This window comes from Peromyscus leucopus, chromosome 6, assembly GCF_004664715.2.
Source record: "Peromyscus leucopus breed LL Stock chromosome 6, UCI_PerLeu_2.1, whole genome shotgun sequence".
In the NCBI taxonomy this organism is placed as follows: Eukaryota; Metazoa; Chordata; class Mammalia; order Rodentia; family Cricetidae; genus Peromyscus; species Peromyscus leucopus.
In genome coordinates, this window is record NC_051068.1 from 94389037 (window position 1) to 94416994 (window position 27958).

Consider the following 27958-nt stretch of genomic DNA (forward strand, 5'->3'; position numbering starts at 1 on the left):
GATTTCTGGCTAGGAACTACATGCAACACAATAGAAATATTTATTCCTGTGTTATTTCTGGAAACTATGTGACTGTCAGGTTCAAGGCCAAAGATACTACAACAGGGGCTCATTTGGAATAAGTGGATGGAGCTCTGCCCAGAGCTAGGGAGGAGTCCTTCAGTGGGGGGGGAGTCTTGATTCCTTTGCTCTTGCACCCCCTGGTGGAGAACAGAATCAGAGAATACAGATGAAATCCCTTATGGGACTCCTAGCATAAATCTGGCAGATCAGTTGTTTAGATTAGATTATTTTCCATTGCTAAAAACACAATACACAGAATGGGTAAGTCAGGCAAATAAAAATGTTTATTTTGGCTGATGGTGGTGGTCCAACAACAAATATAACAATCAATACAGTGCAGATCAAATGTTATTGCATGGTTTTAAAAGTGTTAGGAACTATGGAAGAGACAGTGTGCTTTGAAGAACAGACTACAATTTAAAAGGGGTAAAACTGAAAAACCAGCTGACACCTCACAGAGGGCAATTATCTTTCCTAAGCATCTGCCCACTATTACGTTGTGATTCCTCAGAATTTTAGATCCTTAGACACTTCTGCCATGCAGCCTTGCTTGGGAAGGAACTGAATTAGTCTGGCCTAGAAACTGCATATATTATCTGTGGTGGTATGAATAATAACGGCACCGAAATGTTCATATATTCAATACTTAGGGAGTGGTACTACTTGAAGGGACTAGGAGGTGTGGCCTTGTTGGAAGAAGTGTGTCGATGGAGGTGGGCTTTGAGGTTTTCAAAGCCCAAGCCAGACCCAGTGGTTTTCTCTCTTCCTGTTGCCTGCAGATCCAGACATAGAGTCCTCAGCTATTCCTCCAGCACCATGTCTGTCTGTGTGCCACCATGCTCCCTGCCACGATGAGAATGGACTAACCCTGTCAAGGTATAAGCCAGCTCCAATTAAATATTTTCTTCTTTAAGAGTTGCCATGGTCATGGTGTTCTTCACAGCAATAGAACACTGACTAAGACAATATCTTAAGTTTAATGCTAACTGACATAATCCTCCTTGAAGGCTTTGTTCACATGTTTGTCTTGTGGTGTGTGTATCTATGTGCGTGTATCTGTGTGTGTGTGTGTGTGTGTGTGTGTGTGTGTGTATGTATGTGTGTCTGTGTCTGTGTGTGTCTGTGTGTCTGTGTGTAGATATGGGGGGCGCCAAGAGTTAACATGGACTTGTCTTCTTCAATCACCATCAACACATTATATGTTGTTGCAGACTGTCTCCTTGAACCCAGGGCTCATCAATTTGGCTAGCTCTAAGAATCTCTTGTCTCTTCCTCTAATGTTCACAGTGGAATTATGGGCAGACCACCACACACGCCTAACATTTACAGGGTTCTGGAGATATAAGCTCTGGTGTTCATAGCAAACAATTTATCACCTACCATCTCCACAGCCCTGTAGACCTATGTCTTACCGGTGTATAACGCTGTCCCAACCAGAACACTGAAGCACAAAATGCCATTAAGTAGAGACTTCTAGAAAAGATCACTCGCATGTTCTTGCTTTTGTATGTTGGGTTAATGAGGTCTGAATAACTGCTTCAGACATTTTACAGAAAATGACCTGGGGATTGTATAAACATGGGTGTCAGAGTGTAGAAAATCCTAGAGGAACAATCCCATAGGGAAACCAAGCCATGCTTAGACCATTTGGCTATGCAAGCCAATGAATAGACCGTCAGAAGTCACGTTTCCTTAACCTTCTTAAATAATAAGAAGCCAAACAAAGGAGAACTGTGAATGGGAGATCCAGCTTCTGATCCCTTATTCCTGTGAAATATCTTATCTTGGCGATCCTTCCCCAAAGTAAACCTGCCTTTATTAAAGTCAACTCATACACCAAGTCAACATTTGTGTGTGTGAGCCATACAGAAGCAAGTTCTTAAATCGAGAGAGAGAGAGAGAGAGAGAGAGAGAGAGAGAGAGAGAGAGAGAGATTTCCAGAAAACTAAAAATAGTAGAGTGTATTGAATTAGAAATGAAAGGTGCAGATGTTAAAGCAGGCTCAGGGGCATCAATTCTAAGGTAATTTAGGGAAAGAAATGACAGACACTCTCAACCTCCAGCATAGTAAGTTGTTTCTTGATTCTGTCTTAATGAAAACAGCACACATTCTCTCTCCTCTTCTGTAATATAGTCAATGGATTTTCTCATCCTCTTTTTTTTTCCTTTTCCTTTTTGCATAGATTTTGTATTTTTGTTTTTAATAAAGGTGGAAGTGGTTTTTTAGAATTTCTATTGCAACAGCAGGGCTTGAACTTCAGGTCAGCTGAAAGGAAGAGTGTGTGCTGTCTCCATGGAAACCGTAGCAGTATAATGTCAGGTACTAAGAGACATCAAGAATGAAGGTATAAAATCCCTGCATCATTTTAATAAACACGTCCTACTTACCGTTATTTAACCATAGTCTGCGTACATATGTCCATCCCTTAATAGCCGCTCTTCATCAATTTCCTTTGACCGTGGCTAACCTTTCTTAGTTGGTCTTGATTATGCTGCTAAGTAAATAAAGATGAAAAGAATGCCCTTCATTAAAGTATTATAAATGCCTTATTATTCTGAAATCTCATTAGACATATATATGCCTTAATTAGAAAACAATACAGCAGGGACTCACTCATAATGGTTAACTTAAACCCACAGAGACTAGCAGATCAATTAAGAATCAAGGCTTGCGTTTTGCTCACAATTCCTTATCTTATACTACAGGTTCCCTGTGTTCTTTGTGGTAGGGGAACAAATGAAGTAAAGCAAACTGTTTTACCACTGGTTACTAGTACCTTAAGTGAATTTTCCATCAGAAGTAGATCTGTGGGAGGAAGAAGGATGTCCCCGTGTACTCTTGGTCTCCCAGGCATCAGTGGATGTACTCAAATGTTTGACAACTCCATCTTACAGAAATCGGCAGGAAGAACTCAGGAGCAATGCTGTGAAGCAAATGTCTGTCAATGCCTAAACCTTCCTTGTCTTTGCTCTGGGCACCTCTCCTCAACCAATGGGTCTCTTCTCTTCTCTTGTTGTCTTCTTTCTACACATCTCCTTGTATCAAAAAGAAAGGATGAGAGAGAGAAGAAAGGAGCAGAGAAACAAAGAGGAATGAGGAAAGGACCCAAGTATGATAGTACCAGTTATCCTAGCATTTAGGAGGCAGAGACAGGAGATCACTGCAAGGACAAGGTCAGCCTAGTCTACAGTGTGTGTTACAGATCAGGCACAATTACATAGAGAGAGATCAAATGCGAGCACACACGTAGGCTTGCCATTAAGTTACCAATAATTGTACAGCAAACAAAAGGCTCAGGAACACAACCCCACCACCAAAAGGAAACAGTTGTGAATGAAAAGTCGAGTAGATAACTCTGTACCTTATGGAGAAACTTCTAGAAGGCTGACTAATTTCTTAAAACTTCAGAGATTATGGAGAAGTTAGAATGTTGAAGGCCCAGTGCCTAATTATATTTAATTGGGGGCCATTTTTAGCCCCTTTCATAGCCATTCCTTGTCCACCTTTGTATTAGACCTAACATCCTGGTGACACCTCTTGGAATGTATTAACAAACCCACTCACTTCCACCAACTAAAATACTGAGAATGTTGTCAGGAAACATCTCTACTGCAGAGGTCTCCACACTTCTAGACAGTTATTCTGTCCACCTTTGGGCCTTTCTGGCCACCAGCCATGCATATAGAGTACAGAAATACATGCAGACAAAATACCCATATACAAAAAAATGATTTTTTTCATTTAAAAAACATAAACAACAAAGGCCTACTTACATTAAAAATTCCAGCTGAAATCTTGTGAAAATATTTTCATGATTGAAAAAGAGGCAATGAGCCTATGCTTCATATAATCATCTAAGTCCATATACATCTTTCAGACAGAGATATGAAATGTTGACGTTAAGAATCCAGAAGTAAAATGACCAGTAAAAGCAACGATCTGGTCTTGGGTTTTCAATGTTATCCAATAGTGTACAATACTCTAGTCAAAGACTCTTCCACAGACAGAAGGAAGGCAACAACAGAGTGAGGTCACCATTTCTTGAGTAAAGAAAGACAAAAGAGAGAGCACCAGGGAAATGGAGTCTGCATGGCTATAACAACATGTGTTTTAACTGCCAAGACTTCATTAAGTTGATGGTCTCAGAGGACACTTGGATTTCTCTTATCCTCAACCCAATCTACTTCAAACTAAACAATGAGTTCAAGTACATACCCTACGAGTTCCAGGGCATTTCTCTGGGAGAAAAAGATTCAATCTCATTGACACCAGAGCATGTTAAAAAAAATAGTTAAGTGAAACAGAAAGGGACAGGTATCCTCATCCTGACTGTGTCCTCGAAATCAGTGATATCAAAGCATAGCCATGAAGCTATCTGCAGAGTTCAATACTGAAGGTCATTTAGGGGGCATTGGGTGTCATTGGAGTCAAGACAGAATCTTCTGGTGGTCATGATCATGTCTATATTCAGGGTAATAAAGTCTTTTGAATAGTTTTATCTATCCAACTGCTGTAGGTCTTTAAAGGCCAGTCCCACCTACCTCATCTATCCATTCGTTCATCTTCTGACTGGCCTAGAATGAATTACTTAGGCTTCTGAGAAAACCAGGAAACTAAGATCGATACCTATTCAGCAATTCACTGAGGATCAAAGAGGGACAGAATTCAGCAAGCATGTGTTTTGAGGGATAGGGATATAGGTGGGTGGAAACAGGACTCACCTAAATTTCCCCTCGTCCACAGATGAGGGGAGCCAGGAAAGTGGAGACACAGAAGTCACAGCCAATGGAAGAAGTAAATGCTGTCCTCCATGTCGTCTGCTCTCCCTACTTCATTCTCTACACCAATTAACTCCCAGATCCTAGAGCTAAAGAAAAAACCGAACCACTTTGTCACATCAAGAGGTTCTCAGAAACACTGTTTCCAATATTGTTGTTGGGGTTTTTTTCCCAAATGAGTACTTTTCAATCACAAATGTGTTTGCTCACCTCTAGACACAGCTTGTTTTGTGGAGGACTATTATATTTGATTTTACATCTCAGTGTTTTTACCCCTCCAGTGTGCAAAATTTTCTGAATCATAAATAATCTTAGATATCTCTGAACTAAAGAGGGGGGAAAGACTTAAAATAAATTCGACCATAAGTCCAAATTTAATGGAATTTGCACTTCTGACCTTTAAAATATGAATCTAAAATTTGACTTATCAGACTAAGTTATTATTTCTTATTCTCCATTGGCCTGTCTACACACTGGAGTCGGCTCTCTGACTGCTCTTTTAAAGGGTTCTGCAAGGTCAACAAAATCTGAGATTACAAATATAAAATTAATTTAAGAAATCAAATAACACAAAGCAGTGGGGTCAGGATAGTCTGCATCTCCCTGTAGTGGTCAGGTCTCTATGCAGGACAAATGACATGCAGAGCGACTACCTCCCTTTAATATTAATTCAGAGGTGTCTGTGTGTGCATGCACTTGCAGACACATACACACAAGAGTGAGGCTGTATTGAAAAAGAGATTTCAATTTACCCGAAAACTGTACTACACACACAAGGCACTCTATAAAATAAGATAGCATTCGCAACTTGGTAAGAGTAAAACGGATTGTAATTCAGTATAGGAGAATGGCAAAAACAGGCTGCTACTGACTTTCCTTGCCAGTTTATCAGTATAAATATTAAGCTGGCAGGGGTAGTGGCTAGGATCCCTCAACTCAGTCACCAGCTTTCCACCAAAATGAAAGACTTTATCGTCATTGTTCCACAAAATGCTTCTATCAGAAAAAAAAAAAAAGTTCCAAAACAAAAACCTCACTGGAGACCAGATCCAGAATGAAGGCAATCACTGCTAGGATATGACAGCATTTCTCTAGAATGGAAGATCTGCTCCAACCATCCTGTCTCAGATCATGGCCACCTCCTGGCACTTGTTCCAGATTCTTATTATGTATCATTAGTGATGACAACCAAAATGACAAGAATATTTTGCACCCTTTGAATCAGCTTAAGGCTTCCCTTGGCAGTATGTGAAATAGGTGCAGTAACCCATGACGATCAGATTTTGGTTTTCTCTAATGAATGCATTGTTTAATGAGCCTCATGTCAGTACATAATTGGAACCCAAATGGAAAATTATTCTTATGAGAATTTTTCATCACTATGAGTCACGACCAAGAAAACAGGCTGAAAAGAGGTGTCAGTGAAGAATGGGGAGAGTCAATGACTGATATCTTTGGGCCTCCCAACACCTGAGGTCATCACAGCACCAGAAGACCTTTCCAGGCCTCTAGCTGCCCTCAGCCCACATTGGGGCAAACATTACCCAAAATGCCACAATTCTGGCCTCAGGCATTGTGCCAGGAGGCTTTCAGTATCATGACTCATAGGCCAACTGTTATTTGTGGAACATTGAGTCAGCGGCAGACTCTCAGCAAGCCTGTCTTTGAAATGCCTAACGCCACCTCAACAGTCCTGATATTGTTCTTGCCTCTGTATCCATAATTTCCTTGAAATTCAAAATTAGTAGGGTTTTTTATGTTATTGTTGTTAAAGACTTAGGGAAGGGCTGCAAGAATGGCTCAGTGAGTAAAGTGTTTGCCTTGAAAGCATGAGGAGCTGAGTTCGATTCCCAGAACCCACATGAATAAAGCTAACTGTGGTGACAAGAAGCTTGTAATGCTCACACTGGGTGGGTGGTGACAGGAAGATCCCCAGTGCCCACTGGCCAACCAGATGAGCCTATTTGGGGAACTCCTGGCTATTGAGAGACACAGTCTCATAAAACAAAAACAAAAAACACAAGGTGGCTAGAGCGTGAGTAGCCACAGCTGAGTTCTGGCTTCTATCTGCACATTCACACAGGTGCACACACAGGAACATACAAAGATTCAGGGGGAGGTTAGAGCTGTGGCTTCAACACCTATCACAGCAGGGTTCTGCCAAACACTGACTACAATAATTCCTGTTCTAAGCTCCTGGTTACTTATCTGAATAGAAGGATGATAAAATGTTTTTCTAGTAACAAAAGGCCACATATAAGGTTCAAATAAGAGACAAAGCAGAAGGGGGTCTCCACAGCCATTTCTCCGGCAATGGTACTCCTTGGATGGTGGTGTGGGCACAGCTTCAGGATGAGCCCTCTCCCCCCCACACCCCAACAGCCTCCTGCCTCAGGGATGGTAATTAGAATGCCTCTTTGCTCGATCACCCACTTTCTCAACAAGTTCCTTCTGAGACACAAGGTCTTCTCCTGGCCCTGGAAGACTCTTCCACCTACCGTTTCTCTTAGATAAGAAAATGTCCTCAAGTCACTTCAACAGAAGACAAAAAAAGTAGTAATACATGTAATTAAAAATGCAAATAAATTGTGACGTTATTTTACCTGACCAATGTTGTTGTTGCTTTTTTTTTTTTAAGTACATGTAAGAAAATTGTATGTACTATAGAATATATTCACAAGTCTAACACTCATCTTCAAGCCTGGGGACTTTAGGTGTATATAGGATAAAACCTTAAAATTTTAAAATAGGCTTCTGAAAGAAATGAAGATTAAGATTGAAGAGAGAAAGGATAAATTTATTAGAAGCACTGACCAGAGCGGGCCAGCTGTGAGCCAGCAGGTGTCTCCAGCCTCTCTCCTTCTAAAGGTTTCTCCCCGGGATGAACATGGAGGAAGATGAAGGATTGAGAGTGATTGTGAGGCCAAGCTATGGCTAAAGTACCCATATCCACCCTGGCATATGCAAAGAAGAAAAGACAAACGTGAGCCGAAGGGTTGAGACTAAGTGAAGTGACTCTAAGTGCTCAGCCCTAGATGGGACATCTTGAGATTGGGGACTTAGGTCAGTGGTAGAGCCCTGGCCTAGGGAAGGCAACACTACCAAAATAAATATATATGTATCAAAAAATTAAAACAACAACAACAAATAAAAGAGAACAAGAGAAGGTATCTTTATTATCCACCTCCTCCTGCCTCACCAAGACTCAGGGCACATCAAGTAAGAGGATGAGAAGGAATGTAAGAGCTGAAGAATAGAGAGGGATGCTGCCAAACGTTGTCTTCCAGACATGACATAACCCTTGCACTCATGAACTCACAGAGCTGTGGTTCCCTGCCGAAGACCTGTACAACATGAAGCCAACCAAAATTCCAGCACAGAGTAAGAAGGAGCCCTCCAGGCCACACCCATTTCTGGGAGGCTATTGGCAGTTGATAGCTGCTGAGAGAGGGAGAGTTGTTCTTCTTTAATACTGTGGCCACTGGGTAGTTATCCAGGCTCCAGGGGATGGCCCACACCCATGCATATATGAGCAGCACTAATTGAACATAAGGTGTCACTCTTTAAAAAGAAGAGATCATCAAGTTCCAAAGAGGAAAAGCCAGGGTTGAGGAGTGTCCAGAGCAAAGTTGAAAGGGGAATATGGGGGAGTGGCTATGAACATATTTCATTGTATACATGTAATTCATTTTATACATGCTCAAACAGTAATATTTTTGAAAAATGTCTCCATATAAGTGTCAGAATTAGGAGGCCAGAGAGGCTGCCTCCAGGCCTTACAATATCCCTGTCATTTGGATTTGCCTATCTTACACTGTAGAATCACAGTGTCTCCATCATCCATCTCCATGCACACTGATTCCTCTAGCAATGTGGTACTCTGGAGGTTAATGAGATGGACAAAGTAGCCATGATTCCTCCCATGAGAGCACCTTGCATTGCTCAGCTAATGTTCTACATTCTGCTAATGTAAATGACAACTGTAGAATTTCCCAGTGCCCAGGAAGGCAAAGGGTATCATCAAACATCCCAATAGCCCCCATTCTCCTTTCCCAGTCAGCGTCTCTATCATTGTAGAAATAGCATCATTTTTTAACAGAATTATGACAAACACCACAATAGCCTCATTTTCCAGCAGCACTAAAGAACATTTTTAAGATGCATTTCATATCAAAGCCACTCTAATTTCAGCCTTTTGGAGTCTTTATTCTCCTTCTCTCAAGCAGCAGCCTGTGTTTCTGAAAGCCACTGGGGGAGCAGAGGAATGCAGGCAGCATCTGCCAGGGACAAGACGCTGCCTCGCAAGTCTTTAGTGATTCACAGGTTATAAATGTACTTGATGGGGTATTTGTGTGTTTATACCATTAAAATGGCTAGCCATTTCCAACTTTCAAATGGTTAGTCATTGGTAGTACTCCATCCTTAACACAGTCACAAATGCCAACGTCACATTTCTTACCCACATCCCTTTTGATAACTACGATTTTGATTTCTACCCCAGCACTTCCTTTTGTCTGGAATATGAGAGGTAGACACCATTTTGTTTATTTCTACTCCCCCCACCTCGGGCAATCTTAAATAAGTACTTCAGTCACAAATGGGTATCTTCAGACTTTGAAATTACCCTCAAATACTTCTCATCTATTGGGCATAAATACTTTACAAAATAAGTGGATTTATATGGATTGTGCATGTGATTTTTGTCTATCCAGCAGCTTTGAGTACAACACTGCATGTGGATCTCCTTATGTCAAAATACCAACTACCCACAGCCTAAGGTACCATGAAGATTATGACACTCGCACGGCCAGTTTCTTCTTTAAAATATCTTGGGGCAGGAAAAATGAGCTGACCCTATTCAGGAGGTCATTTGAATAGATTTTTACAGTGCAAGATAAGGCTAATGCCTGGTTGACATTCAAACCTAGAGGATTTTATTTTCATCTGTGATTAATGGACTTGACATCCATTTCCCTCTGCTTTTGTTAAACATGTAGTTCAGGATTTATTGTTAAATACCACTGAGATCATAAGAAACTAAACTCTTTTGGATGGAAATATTGCACCAGAGGCCAGAGTTTCTCCAGAGAGTTCTGGATCACCTAAGGAAGTGTAAAGCAGTTCATGATCTTGGTCCATTTACCAAGTGTGTGAAATCTTCTAGAGTGGAAAATGGACTGCATGAGCAAGCACTGTTGTAGATATGGTTGAGTGGTGAGATTTAAAATGAATTTTTAAAAAGCAGTAGAACCAGGAGGGAATGAGATGAGGAAAGCGACATCCCTCTCATTTCACAAGTGAATCATTTCCCATTAGCTACATTTCCACCTAACATCCCAGTCTTCAGAATCAAGAGGCACAAGCAAGGAGCTGAAAACCAAAGCACTTTTCTCTTTCACTGACTGAAAGCATTTAGAATTCTGCTCCTATCAACAAGAGACACGTTCTGCTAACCTGCTGCTGCCAAGACAATGATAGGGTCAAAAACCCCTACTTCTTTCTAGTCATTAAGAAGTCTTCTGGAATGTTCACTTGAGGCTACTGTTCATATTTTTCTAGAGAACATAAGGTACATCACAACAAAAGTATTGGTATTTGTGGCTAAGAGACCTGGGTATAAAACCCTCTTCTTTATGGCCTTGGGTAAGTTATTATACCTAATCTCAGATATTTCACATATAGAATCAGGATACTTAGAATATATTCCTCACAGCATTGTTGAAACAGAAAAAGAATAGCCTTCATAAGTACTGTAATGCCTTACAGAAAACAATACTCTTAAAAATACTACACACTACTTCTTATATAGAAGCTGTAAGAAACACTTTTAAAATGTAAAATTTGAAAACTTCTATTTATAGGCCTCTTGGGGTCTAAATATGGATTCCCAAGATTGACTCCTGATATGAGCAATAAATTGTTGTATAATAACAATTAAAAAAGAAACATGATGAGTTGAGTAAAATTGTAGTTCTCACACTGCCCGCTGTCATAAAAAGAGAAAAGAAGCTATGCTTAGGAAGTCTCACCAACATGGCTGTCTAAACAGGAGTGTTGACAGTGGGAAATAGTCTTCCCAGGGAAGATCACACCAACTGATTATCTAATACCAAAAGTTAGTCCTGAAAACATACATACAAGTAACAGCGTATAGACTGAGTAGGTTATATTTGGAAATACTTATGTATATAGGTAAACATATATGCATGCAATAACAACTAATGAAAAAAGAAGCCAGGGATTTGAAAGAGAACAAGCAAGAGTACAAAGGAGGGTTTGGAGGGAGGAAAGAGAAGGAGGAAACGAATTTAAAATGGAAAAGGAATGTGACAATTTCAACTTATTTGTTAATTAGCTATGCTTTTTAGTCAGTAAATATCCTAGTATAGCTAAAATATTGGTTAATGGTAGCAAAGAAAATAATGAACCAAGACATGAAGGTGCATTCAGGTGATGCCATTATTTACAAAGGGAAATCAACTGTTGCTAAATGAACCCTTCATATGTGTGTTCCAGGCGTCACTACCTGTGTGTGGTAACTGACTGAATGTCAGTTAGGAAATGAAACATGAAACATGCGCATCCTTTTGCAACACAGTACATATTTTCATTTACTAGTGTACACTTCTGCGAGAGCACTGCCTCTGACTAAAGAATAGAAGTGATTGGTTTTGAGATTAGACATGTAACCAAGAGGAGAGTCTGTTGCAAAAATTAGCTCTGTGGCCAGGCTCTGGCCACAGCACATACAACATATGACATGCACACTGCATGGAGTCCTTCCTTCTCTCTGAAGAGCAAAGAGCGTCCTGGATGGGAGATATTAGCAGTTCTTAATGGAGGTTCTAATTTCTACTTAGAAGTAGACAGTAAGAGATGAGATCAACTCAATCTGAAAACACATAGTGGTCATGCCATTTTCCAAGGGGTGCTGTTCAGACAGCTCACTCCTGTTCTTTGGGATGCAATTCAGACCTTAATTATGGTGTTCTGAGTCTGTGACAGGTACCTTTTTTACAAGCTTCTTGCCAGGATAAAGCAGTCCCCCTCCCCGACACTACACTTAATTAGTGCTAGAGTAATTAACTCTTTCAAGGTTTGATTTCATTTTGCCATTAAATTTCGATTCTAAGTAGATATATCTGCTGTGTTTCCAGGTCTTAGAATAAAGAGGCTGTAGCAAGAACTTGCTATTTCCATGGCAAATCTTTACTCTAGTTTCAAAAATACACATTTCCTGAGGAGACAGCTCCATTGCCTTGCCAGCATGAAGATATAAAGTCATTCTCCCCAACTCCCAAACAGACAGATGTGGCCAGAATGTGCTGTAATCCCAGCACTGGGGAGGCAGAGCCAGCATGGTCTCTGGGGCTGATTGGTCAGCTTGTCTAGCCAAATGGGTGAGCAACAGTTCAATGAGAGACCCTGCCTCAAAAAAAAGATGGAGAATGGTAGAGAAAGACTTTTGACATTAACCTCTTGGTTCTATACATGTATACCCAAACTAGGGGAGAGAGGATGTTGTCTTAACTTCGGCACAGCTGCTGTGCCTTAATCTACTGCTACAGCAATTGCAACTCTGCAGTTACCGGCCTGCTTCCCTAGCAGCAGCCCGGCTGCTCAGGCTGCAGCCTGGTGGGAATTCTGTTCCTGCAGGCACAGGCTCTGTCACTGCAGCTAAAAGTAGCTTTAACTAAATCTCTATCGTTTTACTTATAAATAGGACTCAAGATTCAAAGGCTGAGGTGCAAACCTACTAGCTCAGAGAGGCTGGATCATATCTAGCTAACCTTCTCCCCTTGCTGGCATCTCCGAAAGATCCATGCTTCCGCTTCACTAAACCAGAAAAAGCTGCTGCACCACTCCAGATCCCTCCCTGCCACTTCCGGTGTCTGACTATCTCTCCTGGATGCCCTCTGATGCTCTATGGCTACTTTTTGTCAACTAGTTGCTAAGGCAGCCTCCTGACCCAAGGTTAATTTTACTTAATTGATGCAAATGCAAACTCGGGGTTCATAATGTGATCAAATATCCCCCAATAAGGGGATCGTGAACACAGGTACACACACACACACACACACACACACACACACACACACACACACACACACGTACTCTAAAAAAAATTGCATGTTAAGAAGCACATAAAAGCTTATAGGAACACTTGCACGGGTCAGTGGGACACACTGAAACACACAAAACAAACCATTCATCTCTAACCTCTTTGAGTTTCTATTTTCCAACATGCACAATGGAAAAAGATTTTCATAAATGAGCAGGTAGCGACCATTGTGCCTGGCATACACCAGGTGCTTAATAATTGTGAGGCAATTTTTCTAGTCCTCCATATCTCCCACCATGAAACGGGATACTCTGCATTTTAATTCAAGACTGTCGAAGTGCACAGAACAGCTGTCAATCTGACAAGCTTTCAAACCTGGAGCACCCCACCACCATCCTGCTCCTCAGAGAGTGTCCTTTTGGGTGACACTGTCTGTTCGTAGATCTAAGAGGAGAGATGACAGGCCTGACTTGAAACGGGGAAAGCTGGGATATGAAAGGTTACACTGAGTGATAGTGAATGTTAGGAATGGCTGAGGAAAAGAATTCACTCTTCATTAGCAAAACCCAAATAAAACTTGATCACATTAGGCACACCATGACAAAGAATAATTCAACCAGTGGCTCCTTTTAAGATAAAATATAAAGTTTCTTTGTGAAAGTAATTTAGAGAAAGGTGAGAAAAATTCTTCTAGCTAAGAATGGTTCTTGCACTCAGACTTAAAAAAAAAAAAAAAAAAAAAAAAAAAAAAAAAAAAAAAAAAAAAAAAAAAAAACCTGGAGATTTTTCCAAAGTGATAGGTGTCCTTGTTTAAAAAAAAAATCAACCAGAAAGAAGCAATGAAAAAGTTTAAGATTCACCACTTTCCAAACTTACCATCCCGAAATAGCCCTGGTTAATAACCAGACGTCACTGTTTAGGGTTCCTCAGTACTCACATTTGCAGTGTTGGCTTTCTTCTTCTTGAATTATGTGGATAAAAAGTAGAAACAAAAGAAGGGGAACAAACATTCACTATCAGACATTTCTTTATCAAAATTTTTGAAAATACCTCTAAAATGAATTAAAGGTATTGTGGGAAATGTCAAAACCCTTTTGATTTTAGATGGAACCTACCCATGTCTGCTGTACTCAGGCATGAAATAGTGTACTTAACTATCCCCTCATCTCAGACTACTTTGCTCTCTTATTGTGTCACTGTTAATGTTTGTAACAATTGCATTCTACTGAGACCCTGTTTCAAATTTCAGTTCCATATTTAAATGAATGGAGTGCTCCTATTGGCCAGAAGTCGATGCATGGCGTCTCCCTCCACCATATGTATTGAGACGCAATATTATTTTCTTCTACTCAACATGGCTTACTTTGTTTCTTGACTAACTGGATGAGATCATCCAGTTAAATTTGTTCATTTGTTTTTATAAGTTCTTTGTTCTATTATGCCTTGAGAGCAGTCTGTAACCGTTACAATTATTGGATCAAATGTTCTTCTAGAATATAACTGATATAATGTTGAGTTTTTAGAAGAAAATCTAATGCCAATTTAGTATTTTTCCCATTGTATATGCTTGAGTTTTGTTTTGATACCCATTTACTTGTTTAGCTCAGTAACTTCACTAGAGTGCACACTGGTATTGATTTCTAATAATCTGAGTGATCAATAATGTAAGTTCAATTGATGTTCAGGCTCACATCTTTAGACTGATTGAAAATATGTTTCTATTTTATTTCTGTATGATTATTTCTGCATTATGCATTAATATTTAGAATCATCTACAAAGCCAAGAAAATGTGCTAAAATACACCACAGCTGCCCAGTGTACCATGTGAATGGGAACCAAAGAAAGTGAACTTTAGAAATCTAATAACTGGGACTGGGGAGTTGGCTTCATGAATAAAACTCTTGCCACACAAGCAGGAGAATGGCAGTTTGGATCCCTAGAACCTACTTAAATGCCAGGCAGGCATGGAGAGCTGCCACTGATCCCAGCCCTCTTGAGCTTGAGATTGGGGATCCACAGAGCAAGCTGTCTATCGAGACTGGCTGAATTGTTATAATGCTCCAGGTTCAGCTATTGACCTGGCCTCAACACATAAGATACAGGAAGATACCATTCGTGAGCCTCAGGCCCTCACACTCCTACTTGAATACCCAGGTGCACCCATACACAAACACATATACACATGCAAAACAAACACTCTAATATTAGACAAAGCAGATTTTAAAGGACCATCATAAAGGAAAACATTTTGTAATGTTAAATTGAAAAAGAAAATAAACTTGCTTTTATGTGTAATTATATAATCACATGCTTAATAATTACATGCTTAATAATATAATTACAAAACTAACAGAACTAATAGAACTAGATTGATCTATGATCATAGTAAGGAATCCTCACACATCCTTTCAGTATCTAATTCAGCAAGAAGATATTGAAATATCATAGACAAAAGATTTGATAATATTTTAATAAATTTATTTATTTATTTTACATCCCGGTCACAGTTTCTTCTCCCTCCTCTCCTCTCAGTCTCTCTCCCCCAACTTCCCTCTGCCCCCCAACCCACTCCTCCATTTCTATTCAGAAAAGGGCAGGTCTTCGATGAATATTAACAAAGCATGGCATATCAAGTTGCAATAAGACTAAGAACCTCCCCTTGTATTAAGGCTGGGCAAGGAGGCTCAGTATAAGAAATAGGGTCCCAAAAGACAGTAAAAGAGTCAGAGACAGCCCCTGCTACTACTGTTAGGAGTCCTACAAGAAGACCAAGCTACACAACTGTCACATATATGCACCATGCCTAGGTCACTCCCATGCAGGCTCCCTGGTTGTCAGTTCAGTTGTTATGGGTCCCTGTGAGCCCAGGTTAGTTGATTCTGTGAGTTTTCTTGTGGTGTCCTTGACCCCTCTGGCTCCTACAATCCTTTCGCCCCCTCTTCTACAGGATTCCCCAAACTCCACCTAATGTTTGGTTGTGGGTCTGCATCTGTTTCTGTCAGTTGCTGGACGAAGCCTCTCTGATGACAATTGGGCTAGGCACCAATGTAGTCACAGAAGATGGGACAGTTCAGGCTATGTATCTGCTATCGCTAGGAGTCTTAGTTGGGGTCATCTTTGTAGATTCCTGAAAGATTCCCTTGTGCCAGGTTTTTGATAACATTTTTAACAAGCTAGATCTATGTGGCATTACATATAGATAAATAAAACAATACTTTATGTAAATGTTATTTACCTTAACTACAGAAGATACACTATTTTAATGCAAAATGAACACTTCCAGAATTGACAATGTGCTTAGCTAAATGCATCTTGGGAGCTGGAGAGATGGCTCAGTAGGGAAGAGTACTTGCTGCACTCGCCGAGGATTGAGGTTCAGTTCCCATCATCCACGAGGCAGCTCATAGCCATCAGTACCTCCAATGCCAGGGAATTCAATACCCTACCCTATTTTGGTCTCTGTGGCCATGAGGCATACATATAGCACACACATATACATGCAGGCAAACACTCAAACACCTTTTAAAATTTAAGTTCAAAGCACAGCTCAACACACGTCAAAAGACTGAGTCTCTCCATAGTGTTGATCCAGAGATCAGTTTTTAGAAGATAACTAGCACGCCTCAAATATTTGGAAACCAAACTGTATACATGTTCAATAAGTGAAAGAATCCACAAAGGAATCTAGATTCCTTAATCTTAGTGAGACAAATACATTAAAATGAAGGAATGTAGCAAAAGCATTGCTTATTAAATGTATTGAGAATACATTTAATCTCAAAATGTGAACAAATATCATTGGTATCATTGAAGAATGGCTAATTAAGTATAAATAAATTGGAAGGACTTTGGATTTAAAGGTAAGAATATAAATTAATGAACCAGGAAAAATGAACATATAGCAGAGAAAATTATCAGAGGCCAAAGTTTATTCCCTGAACAAAATGTTCAAGTTGATAAAGTTCTAATGAGATTCATCAACCTAAAAAAGAAGACAAACTAGGTACCAAACTCAGGGATATAAAAGGCATCTCACTGCAGGTACCATTTTTAAAAGAAAATATCGTTCATATCTTCATGAAAGTTCATTTGAAAATTTAGAACTCCTTGAAAAATGTAGTGTGTCAAAGGTGATGAGTTAATAGAACCCCACACGATTGTGCATATCTCTTAGATCTAGAATCTCATCCTTAAGATACTGAAACTGGATAATTTCCTGGATTATATGAGAAGACCTGGGAGAGGGAGGGAAGTGAAAGAAGTGGCAAAGAGACAAAGAGAATTTGACAAACCCAACCTATTAACTAAATTGAATTATTTAACTAAACATACCATTCAAATCTGAAGGTGAATTTTATCAACATTTAAAAAACACAGAACAATAATTTTTTTGCTTAGTCCGAGAGGATGAAAAGGGAGACCACATCCCAAAATGATTTTTCATTAGACAGCAAATCATGTTTACCAAACTCAATAAAGATGCTGCATGAATGGCTTGTGTGTGTGTGGGGGGGGTGGACACAAATGAGAAAGGCACCGAGGTAACTTCTAATTTCTCAGACCCACTGGGCTGTCTCTCTGGCCCCAACAGCAGCTATTTGACCCACCACACATTGGAAATAACCCAAATGACTATGTAAAGTTAAATGAGAGTAAGAAATCAACTGTGGTGTAGTCACAAAACAAAATGTTACATAACAATAAAGGTCAGCAGACTTCTGCTACACAAAGGTGACATGGATGACTCTCCCACGCATAATGGCAAGTGAGTGAAAGCTTCGGGTTTATTGCCATGTGTGAAATGTTCCCAAAGCCAAGAAGACTATTATAATAAGAACTATAACAGCAGGAGCATAACTCGAAGAAAGGCTTGAATGAGGGGGAGGTGGGCCTGATAAAGTTCTATTAAAGTACGCTTAAAATCCTTACAATTCCCACAGTTTTTCAATGAACCCATCAAAGTGGTATATGTACCTGGTGCTTAACTCCCAAGAATGGAACAGAAACTGATCCCTGATTAAGAAGGTCATTCTGCTACTTCAAATCTCTTGCAGTGGACAGACACTTCCTGTCAGAGGAGCCAAATATCAAAAGGCAAGAGGTTAAAACGACTTAAAATTTCGCCATTCTTGAATCAAATGAAAATGTTACAGACTCCAGAGACCGTCCTTAGCTTTAGACTTTTCCAGTGACCTAAAGGTAGCCATTTGAAATTAGTTAAATAACATTATATTCAACCTTTCAAAATGAAGGGTTTTGCCTTTTTATGAGATATTGGCATTTTCAGCATCAAGGAGGTACACAACCTTCTTGACACAGTGATTCTCCAATGAAACCATTTCTTTTCTCTTTTAAAGTCATATGCTTACCAACAGTCCAGCCACGACCTGCAAAGACCCGCAGTAAGATGTGCCCACAGGGGAAAGAGGAAGAAGTGTCAAGCTGCAGTCCATAAAACAAGAGCATCCTAGTGAGAATCCCTACAGAAAGCCAACTAAACCCCTTTCTAGTTTGCTAGTTTGGGTTTGGGTCTGATTTTGCAGCATCACAATGAGTACTGATGGCAATAACAGTAAATAATATTTCTTCATATATGGATCCTTCTACTTCAAAGAACTTCACATTGTCAGGTTTCCTATGAAAAGCAGAATCTCTTGAGAATCCCCTTGATTTAAATCCCAATGAGTTTTGTATTTTATCGTGTTTTGTTTCATGGCACTAGGATAGAACTCAGGGCCTTTCAGAAGGTAGGTTAGTGCTCTACCTCTGAGCTGCAACCTTGGCTGTGATGGGTAATGTTCACTGTTGAGTTGACTAAACTTGGATCACCTAGGAAGCATACCTCTGCACCTATTTGTGAGTGTTTCTAGGGAGCTTTAACTGAGGAAGTAAAGTGTGGGTAGCACCCTGCCATGAGCCTGGGTCCTAGACTGAACAAAAGGGGGAGAGGAAGAAAAGCATTAGCTTTCGTTTCTCTATATGTCAATCATGCCTGTGGACACAATGTGACCAGCTGTCTGACCCTCACACTACCATGCCTTCCCGGCCATGATAGCCCTGTACCCTCAAATTGTGAGTCAAGATGAATGCTCCCCTTTCATATTTTGTCCCTTTTACTCTTTATTTTGAGACAAGTTCTCACTAAATTGCTCAGGTTGGTCTTGAACTTTTTATCCTCTTGCCTTGGCCTCCCAAGTATCTGGGACTACTGGCCTATGCTACCAAGATGAGTTTGGTTATGTCATGTGTATTTTAGCAGTAGTAAGCACCCAGAGTGAGCTTATGAGAGGACTGACCTGAGTCCATGTAAGCTGATCCAAGATACATCTGTAATAGAGCTGAGAAGAAGAAGCCTAGATTGCATCCTGTGACCTTGGAAAATGACAGCACTTAATATGTGTGGTGGTTTGAATAAGAACGGCCCACACAAGCTCATAGATTCCAATACTTTGTCACTAGGGAGTGGCACTATTTAAAAGGATTAGGAGGTGTGACCCTGTTGGAGTAGGTGTGGCATTGTTCAGGGAACTGTGTCACTGAGGTGAGCTTTGGGGTTTCAAAAAGCTCAAGCCAAGCCCAGTGTCTCTCTCTTCCTGCTCCCAGAGGATCCGGTTGTAGAACTCTCAACAACTTCTCCAGCACCATGTCTACCTACATGTCATCATGTTCCCCATCATCATGAGAATGGACTTAATCTCTGAAACTATAAGCAAGCCCCAATTAAATGTTTTCCTTTATAAGAGTTGCTACAATCATGGTGTCTTTTCATAGCAATAGAACACTGACTAAAATAGTATGATAGTCTCCTTTGATTTGTACAGGAACCTATCTGGTCAGGAGCAATGAGTTTCCTCACCAAAATGCCTATCCCATAATAGGCACTTGGTAACGCTTGCATAATGAGTAAATATAGTCATAAATGGACAAATGAGAGAAGACGTAAGGCAGGAACCCATTGTCCCAGCCATAGGACAGAAACAAGGATTGGGTTTACCTAAGGTCCCATAGCGACTAATTAGAAAAGCTGTGCTGCAAACCTCGCTCTTCCTCTAAGCCCAGAGCTCTCTCCTCAATTCCAGCGGCACTCGTGACAATATTTACTTGCCTTGACCTAGATGTGGGCATTTTATCTTCATTTTGTGTGTATGATTTGTTCTGTTAGAAAGTGTCTAGATTCACTCAGGTTGGGAAGAAACCTGGTAAACAAGTTTCATGTACATGCTGATAGAACGTGATATTTTAAATATTCCCAAAGTGTGATAAAATGCAGAGCCCCTGAATTTTTGTAGTATGTATGTTTAATACAAAATAAAAATATCACCACAGAAAGTACTGAGCAAACAAATGCCCCTTCCTTCCTTTTCCCCCCTTGAAGCCGCAGCCTTAGAAAATTAAACATAGCCAGATAAATGTCTTTCCCAGAGACATTATGGTAATACCAAAGTAGCATATTTGGCCATCGAACTAAGGTTTAGAGAGTTTCTTAAGCTAGCTGACATCTGGGAAGTTCATACACCTTACCTTTAATGATGGATATGTGCTTATTGTGGCCAGTGTGCTGCAAAACCCACATGCACGTCCACAGAATCCGAGAATTGCCAGACACGATATGTGCAGAATTGAAATCACCTTGAACTATGGGTAAGTAAATGAGCTTTTGATTTTGAAGAACTTTAAATGGCAAGAATCATGCCAGTGGAAGAGGATGCTAGGAATGGATCTAGCAATAGTGGGGACAGAAAAACCAGCAAACTCAGGTGGCGCTGCCTTTCTCAAGGAGTTGTGGTGGGAAAACCCTGACTGTAGGAGCCCGTTAAAGGAGGCCATGCTTCCCTGCACATGACCCAGCAGCCACTGACAACACCACCTCCCTTTCTGTAACTGGAGCACAAATGGACCCAGAAGCCCAGGAGGAGAAAACATTTCAATTAGTTATAAACTACACACCGAGTGAAGTTTCTAGAAATAGTCCAGCAGAGTGAAAAACAGCCTGAACTAAGGGACATGTTCTATAAAATGGTTCAGACTGAAACAAAGCTTTGTTGTTTGTATTAAACATACATACTATTTAAAGTTTGTATTAAACATACATACATATTTAAAGTTCATGTGTGTTGACTGTCTATATCTTTAGTTTCATTATTGACATCTTTTTCCTCAATTACACTTAAATATTGGGTTCTAATATATATAGAGAATCAATTTATTTTTTCATATTTATGTCCAATAATCAGTGCTCTATCAGGTGTGTCCAACCTGTAGTCCTCAGGCTTCATTTATCCCAGGATAACTATGGATGTCACCAGTCCATAAATGGAAATGATGGCGTTCTATAGCAATGCCAAAAGACTGGACATCCTGCTTCTAAATGTCCCTTCCCACTGATCTTGGGAACTGCCTAGGGTTCCAAATGGAGAAATCCTTCGCTATCTTCAGTTGAGGTTTCCTCTGCTTTGCTTCCAGCTCTTTGCACATGCTCGTGACAAGCATCCCGCTTCCATCCTCGCTCCTTCAGTATCTTCAGTTAGGTCTTGACCTAATGTCTTAACTTCTGGAACAACTTCTCCACTTTGATCCTCTGCCTCTACAATCCCCACTGATTCAATCAATCTAAGTGCCTCCACTGATGTTTCCACAGCAGCCATTTGTTAGTATTGATGCCCTGGCATTGAACGTTTCATGAAATGAAACGACTTTTTGCGTTACCCCACCCCCACCCCCACCTCCCAGCTCCCCCAAAGCCACCCCCGGACAGGCTGTAGGTTCTGTGAGGCAAGAAGGTTGGCTTATCTTCTTCTATCATCAGTTATTATTCCTACCTATCATCTATCCCAAACTTCTATAGCATGAAGACTATGATGATTAATTTTAACTGTCAACCTCACATTAACAATATACACATTTGGGTGTGTCTGTGTGAGCATTTTCCAAGAGGTCTCTGAGAAGAGAAGACCTACCCTGAATATGGGCAGCACAAACCCGTAGATCAGAAGCCCAGGGTGAATCAAAAATGAAAAGGAGAAGGCTTGCCCAGTGCCAGCATCTTCCTGGCTGTTGATCTTACTGGAATGTGAACAAGTTCCTGTGGCCACAGCCATGGGGCACTCCTGCAGCCATGCCTTCCCAACTACGGTGGACTCTTCTGAACCCTAAGTCAGAATAAACCTTTCTTCTCTCAAGTTGATTCTTGTCGGGTATTTGGTTAACAGCGATGAGAAAAGTAACTATGTATACCTAAGGTACCTCAAACTACTTGTCGAATGGAGACAAGGGTCAATGAATATGTTAAATGTAAGCTTCTCAATATGGCTTATGGAGCATGATATGGAATTTCAGCCTATTAACTTCTCTGGTTTATCTTGTCACTGTGTGCAGAACTATCTACTCACCCACTATTATGAATCAGTTTCTGGTCCCGAAAACATCATTCTCCCTTTGCCTATAAAAATTGGTATATATTAATATTTTTGGCCTGAAATTGCTTCTCCAATTGTATTTTTCCAGAAAAATACATGCTTATCACACAAGCTCTGTTTTACAGATTTTCGTGTCTTCAACTCCGTCTTCTTACCTAAACTAAATTAGGTACTCCTCCAAAATATGCTTGTTCCCTTGGACCCTTCACGGCCTATCAGATGTAACTCCTTCTAGAGTTCTGGTCCTAGTCGGTATATACTTACAGATGGTAAGCTCTCCGGAGCATGGACCACATCTGTTCACTTGGTTGTTATATTTGCCACAAAGTAGACACTGGATAAATATTTGAATGAAACAAGCATTTAAACTATAATGAAAAAAAACAAACAACAAAGTGTGCAATATCCATCAGGCAGTACCTTCCCTTTTCCTTCCATTAGAGAGCTAATGAATCTTTAAGGAAATGTCAATGCTCTGCTTCTTCCTGGATCCTCTTTTTCCTTTCTCTCATTTTGATAAACCATCCAGAGTAACTCTTCTGAATCCTATGCTATCAAAAACTTGAAGGCCTGGTTTCTCTCCTTGGAGATTTTAATTTCAAGTTTCATTGTTAGCATCACTCAAAGTTCACACTTGAATTTTCTAGTCTTCAATAATGTATCTGTAGAACCCTGGCTCATGTTCTGCTCACTGCCTATATCCAGATCCACACAAGTGATAAATATGGGCCTTGCCCTCCTGCCTTTCTTCTTTTGCCTACAAATGAAATGCACACATTAGCATCTCGCATTCCTTTCTGTTGGGTCCACCTAGTCTGCATCTTTCAGGAATGAATGTGCTCAATACTCAATGGGCTCTTCAGATCCCATATTACCAGGATGAAGAGAGCATCACTACATTGAACATGATATTTGCTGTCTCAGTGTTGAGTTTCACACCTTGACTTTAGACACTGAATAACATCATGCTCATGATAGATAGATACAGTGCACCTTCAGGAAATAATCCATGAGGAAAGTGTAATCAGCGCAATCAGCCACCCTTCCGGAGCAGCTCTCCAGCTGCATATTGACAATAGGCCAGCTGCCTCAGCTCTGACTCTGAGAACTCATATCCCTATGAGTCGGTTGATATCCCTACTGGTTCTCATTAATCCAGTCATTTGCCAACAGGTTTTCAGACAAATCCACTCCCTTTCCCCCGCTTCTTAGAATCACAGCCAGCCTACACTCCCTAGACACTTTTGGAGTTTACCAAGGAGCAAATAACTCCAAAGAAACTAGATCCCGTCAAACATTCCCTCCCTGCTGTGGTCCCATACTCAACAGGCAGCCTAGATCCTGAATTCAGATCATTGCAAATTCTATTGTCCTAAACCTAAGAATGGTAGAGCTGTCTTATTCATATAACTGCCTAGACACCACATCATTTCCTGTGTGACTTGTAAGCCCTTCTGTTGGCTGTTTAATTTTCACTATTAAAATCGCTTTGTTGAACACCTAAAAATGGATTCTTTTTCCTAAATGGATATACTAAATGATATGCCCTGAAATCTGTAAAAATAATCAATCAATACATATTTTATAGGAAATAAGATTTTAATAACAAAATTTAAGTCCTCGTGCAAAATAATTATAATTCACTGCTATTGGACCGACTCCTCCTTCTGGAAACCCCACTGTACATTCAGCATTCCATCTCTGTATTTTGTTTTTTTCCATGCCAAATTGTTAAAGGAAAGTAATTTTAGTTCACATTTTAATTTAGAAAAGGTCCCGTTAAAATTAAAATCTCTTTTTTTCTTTTATTTATTTTATTTTACAATACTATTCAGTTCTACATAACAGCCACAGATTCCCTTGTTCTCCCCCTTCGTGCCCCCCTCCCTTCCCCCCAGTCCACCCCTCATTCCCACCTCCTCCAGATCAAGGTCTCCCCCGAGGACTGAGATCGACCTGATAGACTCAGTCCAGGCAGGTCCAGTCCCCTCCTCCCAGATTGAGCCAAGCGACCCTGCATAAGTCCCAGGTTTCAAACAGCCAACTCATGCAATGAGCCCAGGACCTGGTACCACTGCCTAGATGCCTCCCAAACAGATCAAGCCAATCGACTGTCTCACCTATTCAGAGGGCATGATCCAATCGGAGGCCCCTCAGCCTTTGGTTCATAGTTCATGTGTTTCCATTCATTTGGCTATTTGTCCCTGTGCTTTATCCAACTTTGGTTTCAACAATTCTCGTTCATATAAACCCTCCTCTTTCTCGCTAATTAGACTCCCAGCACTCTACCCGGGGCCTAGCCATGGATGTCTGCATCCAGATTCCTCAGTACTTGGATGGGGTTTCTGGCACAACTATTAGGGTGTTTGGCCATCCCATCACCAGAGTAGGTCAGTCCCGGCTGTCTCTCGGCCATTGCCAGCAGTCTTTAAAAAAAAAAAAAAAAAAAAAATTAAAATCTCAAAATGGAAGTCACTAGATTAAGGAGGGGAGGTGGTAATTTAAGGGAAAGTTGGAAAGCCCCTACTTTAAAATCCACTGTATTTTACAGCAGAGAAATTAAGAGAGCTTGACAAGTAGGAAATGCTTGGAGGTCAACCAGATGATCCAAATCTTTTTCTTTTTTTTTTTTTTTTTTTTTTTTTTTTTTTTTTTTTTTTTACTTTTTATTGATTCTTTGTGAATTTCACATCATGTACTCCAATCTCACTCAAGAAAAAAAGAAAAAGCATTTTTTTTAAAGATCTGAAATTCAAACAAGTACCAAAAGAAAAAGAAAAACCCCTCTATTTAAAAAAAATAGCTTTTGGGGGAATTTTAGAATCAGTCCAGGTGTGATTTTTCTTCATGCATTAAATCTAATCACATGTAAGTTTCTAAGGCTCTCCTGTAGGCAATTTGGTCTCCTGAAGCAGTTTAACAATCTTTAAAGCATCGTCCTTTAAAAGGAAGCTACATCTTTTTTTTTTTTTTTTAAGATTAAAACCATAAAGAATAACCATGGAGATGGATCAGTCAGTAAAATACTTGCCTTGTAAGCATAAAAACCTGAGTTCCATCCACAGACACCAGGTGTGTTGTTGTGGGCTGGTAATCCCAGGATTGGCAAGGTGTGGTTCACTGACCAGCCTAGCCAGCTTAGCCTGCTTGGTGAGCTCCACACTAGTGAGAGACACTATTACCCAAAAAAGATGGACAGCACCAAAAAAAAAAAAAAAAAAAAAAAAAGAAAGAAAGAAAGAAAGAAACACTTGACTTGTCCTTTGGTTTCCTCAAATTCATGCATACATGTCCATGCACATATGTGCACACACACACACACACACACACACACACACACACACACCATGAAAAAAACCATTGCTGGCATTAAGCCAATAGCCCTATAGCTCACAGCGTTTACTAAAGCTATGGGATATCAAGGTTAGCAAAACTGTGTTCACTGAAATTAAGATTATTAAAGTGCATCCCTGTCTCTTAAACCATATACAAACACCTCAAAGTCATTGAAGGTGAAGCCATTTCAAACACCCATATAAGGGGAAATGATTATCAAGTCTCCTCAGAACCATCTCAACAAGACTAAGCCATGATCTATCAGAGCACTCACACATTTGGTGCTTTTCTTGTTCTCAAGGGCTTTCTGTCTCACCTCTACCTGAACCACTTCCAAAGTGTTTCTCAGGTGGGCTGTGGAATGGTAGCCCTCCTTAACCTCTGACAGCAAACGTCAGCCCAAGCCTAAGAATTACAGAAGTCAAGGGACCACAAGGACAAAGGGGAAGAAGACCCAGAGTCCTGGTTCTTGTCTTCCTCACTACCTTTTCGGTCAGGCTGGACACCTAGGATATGAGGCATCACTCTAAAGAGAACTCCTGTCAGTGTTTGTTAACTGAGTCCATCAATTTCATGTGTCTACCTAAAACACTTGGAAAATGTTTCTCTTAGTTTCCGTACTTGTATTAAAAGTTTCAGTGAAAATTTCTCAACCATGTATTCTATGTAACAAATAGTAAGAATTTCTATATTATATAAAATCCCATCCATTGGATTCTAGAGAAAGAACAATCCAGGTTCATTTCAGTGTCTCCAGTGACTTGAGAACCCCTTCATCCCAGGGTAGCCCATTTCATTGCCTTTCAATGCTAATATGTAAAAGCATTCTCACAAATGGAACTAAATTCTCCCTCTTACTTTTAATAGCTATCATCTGTGAGCCCTTTTAATTTGGTTTTATTTATTTATTTATTTATTTATTTATTTATTTATTATGTTACCATTATTATTTTCATTTTGAAGTTTGAAGCAGGGTCTTCTGTACCCAAGCTGATCTTAAACTTGATATATAGCAGATGACAACCTTGAACTTCTGATCCTCTACTTCCCACATGCTGGGACTACAGCTATATACTACTATATATATTTGTGGTACTGGGGATCAAACCCAGGACCTAGTACATACTAGGCTAGCACTCTACCAACTAAGCTATATTACCATATCAAAAGTATCTTTAAAAAAAACCAGGGTCTCTAGCTCAGGCTAGCTTCCAGTTGCGTATACAGTCAAGAATGACCTTGAACTTCTGATCCTTCTGATGTGCTCACACGTGTCTAGATTACAGTCCTGTCCCACCATAGTTGCTTTATGCAGCGCAGAGTATTGAACCCTGAATCTCACGAGTTCTAGGCAAACACTCTACCAATTAAGCCACATCTCTGACCCGGCAGAGCCATCATTATGTGCCAACGATTGTCACTTTATATACTACTTGTGGTGGTTTGAATAAGAATGCCCCCATAGGGTCACATATTTGAATGCTTAGTCACCAGGGAGTTGCACTTTTTGGAAGGACTAGAAGAGTTAGGAAGTGTGGCTCTGTTGGAGGAAGTATGTCACTGGAGGTGGGCTTTGAGGTTTCAAAAGCCCCTGCTAGGCCTAGTGTCTCTTTCTCAGCCTGCAGATGAGGATGTAGCTCTCAGTTACCACTCTAGCATCACACCTGCTTGGCATCCTCTGCATGATGAAAATGGACTAAGCCCCTGAAACTGTAGGGCCCCAGTTAAATGTTTTCTTTAATAAGAGTTCATGTGGCCATGGTGTCTCTTCACAGCAATAGAACAGTGACTGCGACACCACTAAACAAACCTCCCTCAAGCCCTGCATGAGAGACATGACATGACACCACTTCCTAATTAACGAGAACAAAGCTGTAGAAAGTTGTTGCCTGCCTGAGTTCATGAAGCTAAAGCTAATAGTGGCCTCGCTTTTGTTTCCCAAGTAGGATATGCAGCTCTTGATTTACAAAGAAATTTATATTCTTGGAAAATCCAAACATTTACTATTAAATAGCATGTCATTCTTTAAAGTGTCATACCTTCAGGATGTTTACATACACCTTCTCTCCAAACATCTGCAACAGCTGCTTTGAGGCAACAGGACAATGAATTATCTTTTCCTTTGAGAAATTCTAGATGATTTGGAAGAAACAGACAAGTTTCAGGGTACAAAGATCTGTAAGAAAAGATGCAAGATTATGAAGGAGGCCATGTGGTTCCTTCTATCTGCCTATATACTTGCATGTGTACACACAAGCACACAACTAGACATAAACACACATATGTGCACACATGCACAAA

At 40.3% G+C, this 27958-nt stretch overlaps 1 long non-coding RNA gene across 5 annotated transcripts; it reads right to left on the reverse strand.

The window, feature by feature from the left end:
* Nucleotides 1–845: 845 nt before the first annotated feature.
* LOC114700460 lies at nt 846–27958 on the reverse strand. Of its 5 annotated transcripts, none has more exons than XR_005091840.1 (4): nt 27697–27958; nt 4786–4931; nt 2841–3099; nt 846–2558 (listed from the first exon to the last, which is right to left on the reverse strand). It is a non-coding gene; the product is annotated as an uncharacterized LOC114700460 (long non-coding RNA). The 5 variants fall into 5 exon arrangements; XR_003735690.2 differs by lacking the exon at nt 4786–4931 and adding an exon at nt 17880–17973 and having other exon boundaries at nt 27697–27957; XR_003735685.2 differs by lacking the exon at nt 4786–4931 and having other exon boundaries at nt 27697–27954.